The sequence below is a fragment of the Rhagoletis pomonella genome, unplaced genomic scaffold (genome assembly GCF_013731165.1).
Source record: "Rhagoletis pomonella isolate Grant_MI unplaced genomic scaffold, Rhpom_1.0 Rhpom_scaffold_00001, whole genome shotgun sequence".
Lineage (NCBI taxonomy): Eukaryota > Metazoa > Arthropoda > Insecta > Diptera > Tephritidae > Rhagoletis > Rhagoletis pomonella.
The window spans coordinates 45,576,343-45,589,486 of record NW_023458555.1 but is presented as its reverse complement, the minus strand read 5'-3'; positions in this window follow the sequence as shown (position 1 = coordinate 45,589,486).

The following is a 13,144-nucleotide window of genomic DNA, read 5'->3' as shown; positions in this document are numbered from 1 at the left end:
AAGCCCTCTAGCAAGTAAGTAAAATAATTTAGTAAGCAATTATCACTAGCTACAAATATTCTTAGATACAGATATGTTCTTATGTTTTCTGTACATGTTGCAAGGATCGACATTTTTGCTAAGTGTTTGTTTGTATGAGTGTATGATCTTGCACTTTGCAGCAATTTTTTGACAGTCATGTTTAGCACTGCTCTTTTACATCCTTTTTCCACCACATTTGGCATTTGGCAACGCATGTGCGCCAGCAAAAGGGAATCGTGGTAAATAGTCGTATGCGGCTGCGCTGTTTCCTTTTGTTGTGAAGGGCGATCGAGTGCGATCGATTAGAAAGGGAAATACGAATAAATAAAGGATAGGGCAAAAATAATAACATAAGACGAATCCCTGTTCGAAATTGCTTTGTTCCTAAAGACAGGGTCGTGCGGACACAGAAGATTATTGGCTCAGATTTACAATAATGGACCATTTCCTATTTCATTCAAAGTGTAGCGAATTTTTTAATGACATTCGCAAAGCGGGGGTACTGTTTATGAATTTAGGCAACGATTTTGGGTTGCTGTGCCCAAGCGCGTGAATCAAATCAAAAAACTTTTACACACACTTTTAGACAACAGTTCACGCTTTATTATAAAAATTTAATTTACTAAATCTGTGCACTAATTTAACAATAATGTCGGTTGGAAATATGGTATTTGTTGCAAATTTTTGTTATAAATTTGTATATACATTTTTATATACAAGATATTTTTATAAAACACCCAGTAACCAAAATAGACATCACTGGGGCGGCAGCCCCAGGTTTACCACACAGAAAGGAAATTCTAGTAACCTCATCCTTTCCCAAGGTTACATCAGTGGGGCGGTAGACCCATTTATGTATGTCACATAGAAAGGAGAATTCTACGTAGGCCGTCTACGCAGAAAGGTGTTCTCTGCAAAAGGTGTTCAGCCGCCCTTCTTCAGTTTGGTGGGCCACGCCCCCTCCCCTCCGCCCCCACCCCTAAATCGTTGTACAAATAGCCAAAGATTTCGCAAAAATTTTGCTTCTTCACTGTTTCCGTTTTCAGTTTGTTTTTCGACATTTTCCACCATTGATCCAAAAAAATTTAATAGATATAGCTACAAATGTAGCTTTAAAATTATAAAGTTTTCATTTCAACAACCAAGGCAAGGCCGTTAATATTACTCACCATTTATTTATTTATTGAAACTGTCTTTTTTTGTATCATGAATAGCTACGATAAAACAGGATACGAGAAGTGTAAGAAGCAGCGAATTTTTAAATTTCAGCAAAAAATGCTGTAAAGACCGTTGTAAAAAGGTCAATAAATTTCTTATAAAATATTTTGATTTTTGCTGGGTAAGCAGTGCGCGCAGTGATTAAGTTTTTATTTAAAGGAAATGAAGAAGTACTCATCTATTTATAAAAATGCATTTTCTTCTGTAAATAAATATTTATGCATGTAAATATCAAAAATTACTGTTTTCCCAGAAGAGCGCGCCGCATTTCTTATCGCAAATTCGAATATATCTATATATCGCACACTGTCTTCAAAAGAGTCACAACTCAAAATAATACGTTGTCTTAGCACATGATAATCATATGGGCAAGGGCGACTTTACCTTAGGTTTTTTTAACAAATGATAACAAAAATACGCTCCAGCTTTTGCTGAAAGGTAAATAAAAGCTTTGCGTGCATTTTTGGCGCATAATCTCAAAAATGTAAAATTTTGAGTTGTGACTTTTTTGAAGACGGTGTGCGATATGTATACTTACATATGTATAGTGTGTACAGTTATGTTTCTATTAATAGCAGTGCCAGTAGCTGTAGACTTTCAAATTTATAGAAATTTCTTTTGTTGTTGTTGTTGTAGCGGCTACAACAACCCCGCCCAGATCGGTTGGTATCTCAGTCGTTGTCGTCAAGTTCCACTAACGGCAACCCTAGGAAGCGTGCAGCTTCTGTGGGATCTGTCCACAGGGACAGGGCCGTTAGGGTTGTCGGGTTTTCCGGGCATTCGAAGAGATGGTTCGAGTCATGTGGGGTCTCTCCGCATGCCGGACATTCGTTCGGCACATCCTCATTCAGCCTACTCAAGTAGGAGTTTAACCTGCTTCAGTAGCCGGAGCGAAGTTGAGCAAGTGTAGTGCGTGTCTCCCGAGGCAGATGAAGCTCTGTCTCGTCAATGTCCGGGGGTGGTATGCCTAGAACGGCATTCACAGGTCTAGAGTCTACATAACTCGAGACTGAGTCCCTGTGAATGCCGTTCAGGGCCTGTCTGTACGCTGTCGGGTCCAGAGGTAGCTTAATGAACCTCTGGACTTCGTCCGTCAGTTCATATAGATGCCTCCTGACGTGCCTAGGCGAGGGCTCCTCTGCAAGCAGCTGTCTGTTTGGGTGGCCACTTCTGTGGCTCCCGATCAGGAACTGCTTGCAGAGCATTATGTTGTGCTCCTTAACTGGGAGCATTTGCGCCTCGCCGTGCAAGTGATGTTCTGGCGACATCAGGAGGCATCCCGTCGCTGTCCTAAGTGCCGTATTTTGTCCCGTCTGTAGCTTCGTCCACTGCGTTCTACTAGTCCCTGGCGACCACACTGGCGCTGCGTAGTTCAAAACCGGCCGGCCTATTGCCTTGTATGTTGCGAGCAACGTTTCTTTGTCTTTGCCCCAAGTACTGCCGGCTAGCGACTTGAGGACCTTGTTGCGGCTCTGTACTTTATTGACAATAGCGGTTGAGTGCGCAGAGAAGGAGAGCAGGCTGTCGAATGTTACTCCGAGTATTTTGGGGTTATTCACCGTCGGAATTGGTGTGTCATCGACGTGAATCCCCAGCGGTAGCCTGACCTCCTTCGTCCAGGTTGTGAACAGGGTCTCGGAGGATTTCGTAGGGGAGAGGGCTAGACACTTTGCAGTGAAGAAGCGAGAAAGTTCGGAGAGATAGCCGTTTACTTTCAAACACAGGTCATCAATTCCATTCCCAGTCGCCATGATCGAGCAGTCGTCGGCATAGGAGACAATCGAGACTCCCTCTGGTGGTTGAGTTTTCGCTGCTTACTCGTTTTGTCTCTAAATGTTACCGACGAATGTCGACCACTCAGATAATTTGCCGACCACCGTTTGAGCCTCTGTGGGAGAGAGGAGGCCTCTATATCTTCTAGCAGCGTGGAATGGCAGACGGTGTCAAACGCCTTTGACAAGTCCAACGCTACTAGAATCGTTCTCTCACAGGGACGGTTGCGGTTAAGGCCACGAGTTATCTGAGTGTTTATGGCGTTAAGTGCTGTTGTTGTACTGTGCACTTTACGGAAACCATGCTGATGCTTCGCTGGGGTCAGGTGGTTTGTGAAGTACGGGAGTAGCAAGGCCTCAAGTGTCTTCGCTACCGGGGAAAGGAGTGTAATCGGACGATATGAATCTCCTTTGTTGGCGGGTTTCCCCGGTTTGAGCAGTGGGACCACTCTCCCCACCTTCCAGATGTCTGGGATGATGAGAGTGGCCATTGACAGGTTGAGGACCTCCGTTAGGTACGCTACCCCCGCAGGACCCAAATTTTTCAGCATCAGCATGCATATTCCGTCGGGACCCATGGCTTTGGAGGCTTTCGCCTTCCCGATGGCCTCCTGAACTTCACCGCAAGTGAAAGCAAGGGGGGCACAATTTGTTGGCAGTTTGTGCAGCCTTCTGGTCACTCGACGCTTGGCTTTGTCTACCGGAGGATGCAGTATGAACTGCCGGCTAAAATAGCTCGCGCATCTCTCCGGGTCCGACGAAGCATGGTCGCCGAAGGAAATTTCGACTCTGTCGTCGTGCTTCGTCGGATTAGACAATGACCTCACGGTTGACCAAAGCTTGCTCACACCAGAGGTGAAATTACAAGTCTTCAGGTGCTCCTCCCACTTCTTCCGCTTATGTATGTTTACAAGTTGCCGAATCTCCGCGTTGAGATCCCTGATACGGGGATCTCCGGGATCGGCCTGACGAAGGCTATCACGCTCATCAGCTAGAACAGCCGCTTCGGCAGGGAAGTTTGGAAGTGGGTCCGATATACATCCTGCCGGTATGAAGCGAGCTGCAGCAGCAGTGATAGCCCTGCGGAACTTACGTTCACCGAGGTGGACGTCGGTTGGTGTGGGGAGCGCTGCGAAGGTGTTTTCAGTAAAATCCGCGTAACCTTTCCAATCAGCTTTGGAAAAGTTGATATAGGTCCGGTGTTTGGCGGAGGCAAAGTCGGTTGGTTTATCAATCGAGATGACTATGGGTAGATGGTCTGATGCTAGAGTCAGCATAGGTCGCCACGTTATGCTGTTTATCAGACCAGCGCTGACTATTGTGATGTCTGGCGAGCTACTGCAGTTACCCATAATCCTGGTGGGTGCGTCGTCGCTCATTGTGTAGAATGTCGAATCGTCTATCTGCTCAGCCAAGTCTGTTCCCCTACGATCGTTTGACAGGCTTGAGTGCCAAAGATCGTGGTGCGCATTAAAGTCACCTACTACCATACGGTTTTCTCCTCTGAGGAGCGCACCTATATCAGGGTGATATCCTGCCGGGCAGCAGGTGGCAGGAGGTATGTAAATGTTAAATATTTCGAGCTCGACATCGCCTGACCGGATAGCGATGCCCTGACATTCTAGGGTGGTATCCCTGCGGTCGATGTCTGCTTCGATAAGACGATACTGCACGGTGTGGTGCGTGATGAACGCTAAGCCACCACCATTATCTCGCTCGCGATCTCGACGGTGCACGTTGTACCCGGCGCAATTCAACAAAGTTGAATTGCTGTGCAGCTTCGTCTCTTGGACCGCAGCTATTAATATACCATGCCGACACATGAAGACGGTTATCTCCTCAATCTTGCTCTGTAGCCCGTTACAGTTGAATTGGAGGAGCTTCATGTGGTTCGGGAGACGTGTCGTGATGTGGGGTGTGAGTGAGGTGTATGTTCTTGCCGCCGTTGGCTGTGTGTGCTGCTGAAGTGGTTGCCGCCCTGTGGTGGTGGTGGGGGGCGTCGCAATTGACGTCTGCGACCGAGCAGCACAGCACGGGCCCTCGAAATTCCCCGTCCAATCTCGCGTGGTACGCAGACCTGAACATGCCCTAAAGTGGCACCAGCCAAGGCAGGTGTTGCACTTGACTGATGTCACATTACGTGGAGAACTCAGATTATTTTTTTGCAAATGAGTAGTAAATTCTTCTGTCAAGCGCTATACAAGGTCATCATTAATATCATCGATGATAGTTAAGTTATAAAAGTCCACCTACGACTTAACTGTCATCGGTGATATTATTGATGACCTTATTTTGCGCTTGACAGAAGAATTTACTATTAAATTGAAAAGTCATAATTCACATCAGTTATGACAGGTAAGTCCCAGATCGGTTCTAACATCACAAAGGAGATAGAGGGTATTGAATATAAGCCCTCGATATATGTAAGAGAATAACTCGCCAAAAATGTTTGCCGATAAGCGGCGCAAGACACGAAATATTTGTGGAATCCGTATTTAAGGTCCGATTTGGTTTATGTTTAGAAAACTTGTTTTTAAAAATATTTTTCAATTTAGTCTACCATTTTCGTTTTTACTGCTATTTTTTTTGAACAAAATTTTTTGCCTACTTGTAAACTTTTTAATTTTATTTAATTTCTGCTCTAATTATATAATTATTTTAATTATAATTTTGTATTCAGTTTATTTTGGACAAAGTCCTGCCTTCCCACTTAAGAGAATACACTGCTATTGATATGAACCAGAACTGTATGCACATACTATGTACATACATATGTACATATGTGTATATATATAGGTATCTATATATATAGCGTGTTCTGCTGTGGTCCACTTATTAATTGTTTTTCTCAGCGCTTTTGCATTCTATGTATGTGTGTTTGTTTAGAGAGTGAAGCGATAAAACGACTTAAGAAGCCGCTGATATTATTGTTTAAATCAGGGTTCGGATTTGCCTCATTTTAGCCCCTCGCTCGCTCGTTAGTTTGCTCTGAGTTAGCGCAACTCACGAGGAACACGCGAGGCTGTTTGCATATGAGCACTCGTTAGGTACGAGCGCACGCGATGAGTAGCCAGCGAGCGAGTAAGCAAACGAGGGCGGCGCAAGAGTAGAGCGACAAGCAAACGAGGGCCTCATTAGCTCTGCTCTCGCGAGAAGGGCGTTGCGAGCGAGGCACTCATTTGCAGCAGCAGACGAGCGAGGCGAGTAAACGAGCGAGGGAAATGAGGCAAGCAGATTAGACAGGCAAACGGGTTGTTTGGTCAGCAAAAATGTATGGGATAAAAATTGCATCAACTAAGAATTTAGAGCAAACGATTGTATGCACACATGTAGATATGTATATACATACATATATACACATATGTATGTATTTATTTTTGTATATATTTTCATGCACAGAAGAATAGATGCGTGCTATTTTTGCCAGTTTTATCTACTAGGTAGGCTCATATGTGCATACATATATGTTACTATGTACTTATACGCACGTATTATTCGCAAATAACAATTTGCAAAATGGTAAAATTTGCCGTATAAACGCTGAGTTAACTTTTTATTTGCAAATAACTAAATCACGCAAATAAGTATTGATTAGTGCTACTATTTGCAAATAAGCGCAAGACGCCGCCATTCTTAGGTTTATTTTCTTTTTCGATTGTCATCTTATTGCCTTTTTATAATCAAGACGTTGCCATTTTTAACTTTATTTTCTTTTTCGATTGTCAGATTGCCTTTTTATAATCAGGCAATATTAAAAAAGAATTTTTCACCATCGAATAAACAGTTAGTTAGGTATTTGCAAATTATTTTTATTTGCAAATAGCTTACGTATAAACGTAGTATATGTAGGTATAGTTTTTTTAATTTTCAATAGCTTATAAAATTTCAACTTATACACTTAGGTCTCTTTTTATGTGGTTCTTTTTTATGCGGATTTGAATTTATGAGGTTTTTCAAACATTTTTTTCGCTGTATCGATTTTGCTTCTTTGATAGTTTTTATTACTTTCTTGCAATCAATTTTTCTTACATAATTCATGTATTTTTTATGATATTTTTTGTTTTGGTTAAAATACAGAAGTGAGGAATAAATTGTTTTTTTTTTTTTTAAGTATCTGAACTTATGCGGGTTTTGAAAATGCTGGAACGCATCTCCTGTTCTTGTATGAAATTAAAGAACTTTTTTATGCGGCTTTCTGAAGAACGCATCTACCGCATAAAAAAGACCTAAGTGTACATGAGAGACAGACCATACAAGTCCAAGCAAGTTTCATACTTTGTAAAAAAATTTGAAAATTTCAACAAAGTTTTAAACTTTTTAATCACATTTATATGTAGAGCAATGCTTGGTGTGTAGTTTTATAGCATAAATATATCATTCTCACTCGAAAAATATCATAATTGTGTTTTTTTAATAATTTTGGAAACATTTCAAGTATAATGTTCGTATTTTTCCATTTTGGTGCCTATGTCTACATACATACATATTTACGTAAACCTAGCTAACCCACACATTTTTGCGAATTTCTCGGAAACCAATGGAGCTACTAAATTAGTTTTAGTGGCGTTGAAGAACACCTAAAAGACACCTAATTCCAGCATATATCTGGAAAATTTAAAACCTAAATTTAACGATGGGTCAGCTAGGTTTACGTAAACCTAGCTGACCCACACATTTTTTCCAATTTCTCGGAAACCAAAGGAACACCTAAATTAATTTTGGAGGCCCTAATTAACACCTAAAAGACACCTAATTCCTAGCTAATTTTTATTGATTTTTGGCGACTTGGGTCAGCTAGGTTTATGGACGTAACGAGCGAGCATATAAAGCGGGTAAACCAAACGGGGGCGATGTGAAGTAGGTAAAAGCTGAGTGGACACAGGGGGAAAAACGAGACATCAAAGACAAACAATTTACTCAGGCAGGCAAACGAAGTAACGTAATGGTAAGTACATATATATGGTGGACGGCTGCTTTGAAATTCAACGCCAACGCAACGCCAAAGTTGTATGTGAACCGGCCTCTATTCTTTGTTTACGCAAATACATATCCATACATACATACATACATATGTCCTTGAACAACAGGCCACAAATAAATTTTTTCTCCAAGGATTATATTTTACTCAGGTATACAGCATAACTGCTACAAGTAGCAAACTATTTTGGGGTGCTAACAAGTGCTTACTTGTTTTTTGTTTCTGCGGCACAAACGATTATCTATACTATCTTCGTTACTTACTTTTCTCTGTAAAGACAAAATACATGCATATGTACATACATACATAAATACATACATACATACATATATAAATATGCATGTTATGTATGTATATAACTCTAAAAAATATCTCATTCCATAATCTGTGCTTACGTATGTAATAAATTTTATTTGTTGTTTTAAAAGCTGCCCTAATATCGAGCCCTAACCGCCAAAATAACGTAAGCGACATTTTTTTCAAAATTTTCTTTTTGATGCAGAAATATTCCTAGAGCATCTAGGTACATTTCTGCATCAAAAATAAAATTTTGAAAAAAATGTCGCTTACGTTATTTTGGTGATTAGGGCTCGATATAATATTCACATATATATATGCATATGTACATATGTACATACAATTATTAACATACTTTCGTACATAATCTATTGACATACATTCCCACATTTTTATGCACAAAAATGCATGTGTTGTATAGTGCACTCGGAGCGCTCGCTCCTCGCTCACTCGTCTTACCTAGCAGAGCGAGTATGCAGACAGCTACTCGCCTCGTACTGCGAGCGAGGCAACACACAACAGCCTCGCTCGTTTAATAGGAGCGCGAGGAAACAAGCAGCGCTCGCTCGTTTGGCGAGCGAGGCAAACTTCTCGTGCCTCGCCTCATTGCTGCTACGAGCTGCGAGCGCCTCGTTGTCTGCGAGGCATTGAGTAGGAGTTTGCTCGCTCGCTCGCTAGAACTCTGAGTTTTTGCCCACCCTGGTTTAAATGTCCCTTGTTTGTTATCATTTCGTGCGTTCTTTATTATTGATGAATATTCTTGGATATGTACATGAGTATGTATGTACACTAAAGTGGCCCAAAAATGTATGTGAAAAGTTAAGGTCGGATTTTTAATGCCGCCACACCCTACGATTGTTCTATATCGAAAAATCAAAGCGCTCAAAGTTTTCATGTATGTGGAGGAAAAACAGAAAAACAACTTTTCGCAGAAATAGTGTAGAATTCTTGAAAATCAATATTTCTCGATCAGAAAACTTTGCTTATCTTCTGGAGATTCCCAGTAATAATACCCAATTGTTTCTTTAACCATTTTTTAAGGTAACTATATTTTATAGGTCCTCAAAACCACCAGCAAATGCAATGGGGGGCCAATAAAAAATCTTTACTATTAAAAAATGGTTAAATAAATAATTGGATATTAATATTGGAAGTCTCCTGATGAGAACCACAGCTTTCCGATCGAAAAATATTGATTTTCACGAATTTTATATAACATACATGGAAAACTTTGAGCGCTGTGAGCTGTCCCTAAATATTTTTTGACTTCAAAATGAAAAAATAGGGCTATATTTTTTTTCGGTTCAGAACAATCCTAGGAGATGTCGGCATTAAAATTCCGACTTTATTGTTTTTGGACCACTCTAATGTGTGTACATACACACAAACGTCCCAAAAACGCCCCTAACGGCTAAATATCGATACTAGAGCTGGGGCCCGACAGGTCCCCCGGTACAAATTAAAAACAAAAGTGTGCTGGGGGGTATCGGAAAGGTCCTTAAACATTTTCGGGCGCAACTTTCGAAAATTCTGAAAATCTTTCCCAAAAACATTACATGAAATTAGCAAAGGATAACCTAAAGATGCATATATGTATGTACATATTTCGGATTTCCTACTAATATTCGTTCGTTTTCTTAACCCGTTAATATTCGGATTTACTAATATCGAATATCCGGATTATCCGTATATTAGGAAAATCCGCATTGAGCTCTTGCTCTGGGATATTGCATAAATATTAAAAATTAATTTGAAAGCTATGCGGATTTTACTTAGTGCTATCGATATCGAGATCCACGGGACCCGCGGTACAAATTGAAAAACGTCAGTATTGGCAGGTTCGGGACCTGAAAATTAAACCCCGGGATGGTCGGGATTGTGTTTGTATATTTAGCCCCGCGCCCATCTCTAATCGCTACATATTTAACAGATGCCCGTTGATAAGCGTTTGAATTTACATAAAATTTTGAATTTGTAGAAATCAACTGCCAAAGTCAAATACCACCATAGATATGTACATACATACATATGCTAATGCAGGCTTGATTAATTTGCTCCCAATGCTTGAGTGCGACGTTTGCTCTAGCCAATGTTGTTGCTGTTAGCAACATTCTCAATGCTTATCGCCATGTGAGCTAGTGTTGTGCTGAATGTGCATGCATATGACTGTATACATAGACGTATGTAAATATGAATGTACTATGTAGGCTCCTACTCCCTAATACTTTCGCCTTCCGTAATGTGTATGTACATATGTATGTGCGTATGTCTTGACCACCTCCACCTTTCCTCGCTCCATCGCTCCAAAATGCTGTTGCTACTTTTCGCGCATACTTATATACATACATATGTACATACATACATATGTATGTAACTCACTGCCAGCGTATGCTCCAATTCAAATTAACGATCGTTGGCGGCTTGGCAATCGGCTATCGAACGCTAGTGGGTGTTAGCGTAATTGTTGTAATTGCGTTGCCAACCAACGGAGTAGTACATTTTCTGTGTCTTATAATTTGATATTTTTCCGACTTGCAGGTCGCCTTGCATTTTTTTGTTTGGGTTTTTGAATTTTGAGATTTTGTGGGTTTATTTATTTTTTTCTAAGATTCTTTTGTGCTCATAAATAACGTCAAAAATCGTGGCATAAAATAAAATTGCGTCGTAGATTTTTTATGCATCGCTCATTTGCATACATATTTTATGAATTATATATACATAAGTAAGGTAAAAAAAGCCTCACGGCTAAGGTTGACAAATGTCCGGGTGTAAGAGCATCCGGACTTGGGGCAAAATCTGCGCGCTGCGGGTTTGCCATTAATTTCTTCGAGTTGCGGTTAAAAACTTTGAGATTCTCCAATTTACTGGACTAACAATAAATTAATTTTTTTTTTTAATTTTCGTGTATGATAAAAATTAATTTTTCTGTAAACACGTACATTTATTATGTGGTATGCTTTTGAATCGCTCTTCTAGTGCCGTTTAAAATATTTTAACATCCTTGCCCTTGTTGGAACTATTAGAGATGTGTTTTGTTTTATGAGCAAAGAAACCTACCAAAATTTTAAGCATCCTACCATCCTACCAACGAGAAAAAACCTACCAATTTTGGTAGGAAAAGCCCAAAACGGCAACCCTGGTATGTACATATGAATGTATGTATGTACTACTGACCTGACTACCCAGTAGTATTTGAGGTAAAGGCATGCAAATTCACTACAATATACAGTACAAAAATTGCCATGAAACTCAGTTCAGAAATCAATGCCTGAAAAATTTACCCAATAAGCAGTGAAGCTTTCAGTGGTACTGAAGTTTTCTCAGTACGCGTAGCGAAGATTTAAGCAGTGAGGTTTTCAAGCCTATTTAACTTTAATAAAAAAAAAAGGTCGTGAAAAGTTTGTTCGACCAATCACTGACTAGTGTGGCCTAGAACTTTTTATAGAGAATGAGTTCAGCCCAATAAATAATTTCCAAAAACAGCACTCTGTAAATGGGAAAAACAAATTTGTACAAATGAAACAGTCGCGTAATTTGGCTTGATTCAAAGTGAACATTTGAAAGCACGCTTACATGTTGTGGCTGTAGCTGAGTGCGCTTTCCCTTCTCGTTCGTTAGTTATTAGATAGTTCGTTTTTAGCGCCACCTCTATATACATAAAAATGAAAGGAACTATGTATTCAGCTTTTGGAACTACATCTCTACTGAATATTCATTAAGAAAAAAGTGCAGTTTTCTAGCGCGTAACGTCATTCTGCAAAACCGCTTAACTGACGTTTGCTGCCAAATTGGATTCGCTCACACAAGCTCTTTGCTCAATCCTTATCCATTCCTCCTGAAATATACTAGCCAGAATTGCGATTGCTTTATAAAAACAAGTAATTTTTATCAAAAAAAAAAACCGACTTCAACTCCCATATAAAAAAAAAATATATATATATATATATCTCATGATCCACTGATCGGATCTCAACCAGATAAGTATGGGACCACCTCTGAGACACTACCTTTCCGAAATCGGTTGACGTGGTCCAAAGTTATGCGGTAACATACATAAAAAAAAAATAAAAAAAAATATTCCGACGAACTGATAACCTCCTCCTTTTTTGGAAGTCGGTTAAAAAATAACCATTTTGAAATATGAGTGGTTTTATCTTTGTAAGCTTTTTGATCGAGTTTTTGTTATATGTTGGTATTGTTGTAGGCTGGTCGATCTACTTCTCCATGTGCAAGAAAAATACTTTTTTCTCCACTTCTTTGCCCAACGTTTCGCTAACTACCTTAGCATCATCAGGGGCGATTCTTTATTATAAATATCAACAAAAAACAGAGGAAAACAAGATTATTTAAATAGAAATTATGAGTTTTTTGTACAAATAAAAATTAGAGATTGGTAAACAAAAAATAACACAATCACAGGTTTTTAAACTTATTTTTTTTACCGCATGACTTACATGTAAACTTAGGTTAAGTTGGTTTCACATCAATGCACATACATGTAAAAACATTGACAAACATATAAAACACATAAAAAACACAAAAACGTTAAATACATTGAAAAACATAAAGTATTGCTACCATCCATCCGTGGTAATTTCGTCAAACTAAACTAAACTATTCGCTACAAACATAACATGTAAGCAGCCGCGATATCGTCCGTGTCCTCCTTCTTGTTGATTGTTTTTTCCCTTTTCTGTAGTATACGTAAACTCTCTATTGTGTATCTTGCTCGTTCCCTCTTCTCCTTGTCCAATATTTTAACGTTAGCTAGATCAGCCGTATGGCCACTGGTAAGTACGTGTTGTGCTAATGCTGTGCTGTTCTTCTTTTTGTTTATGTCGGCTTCGTGCTCGGAAAG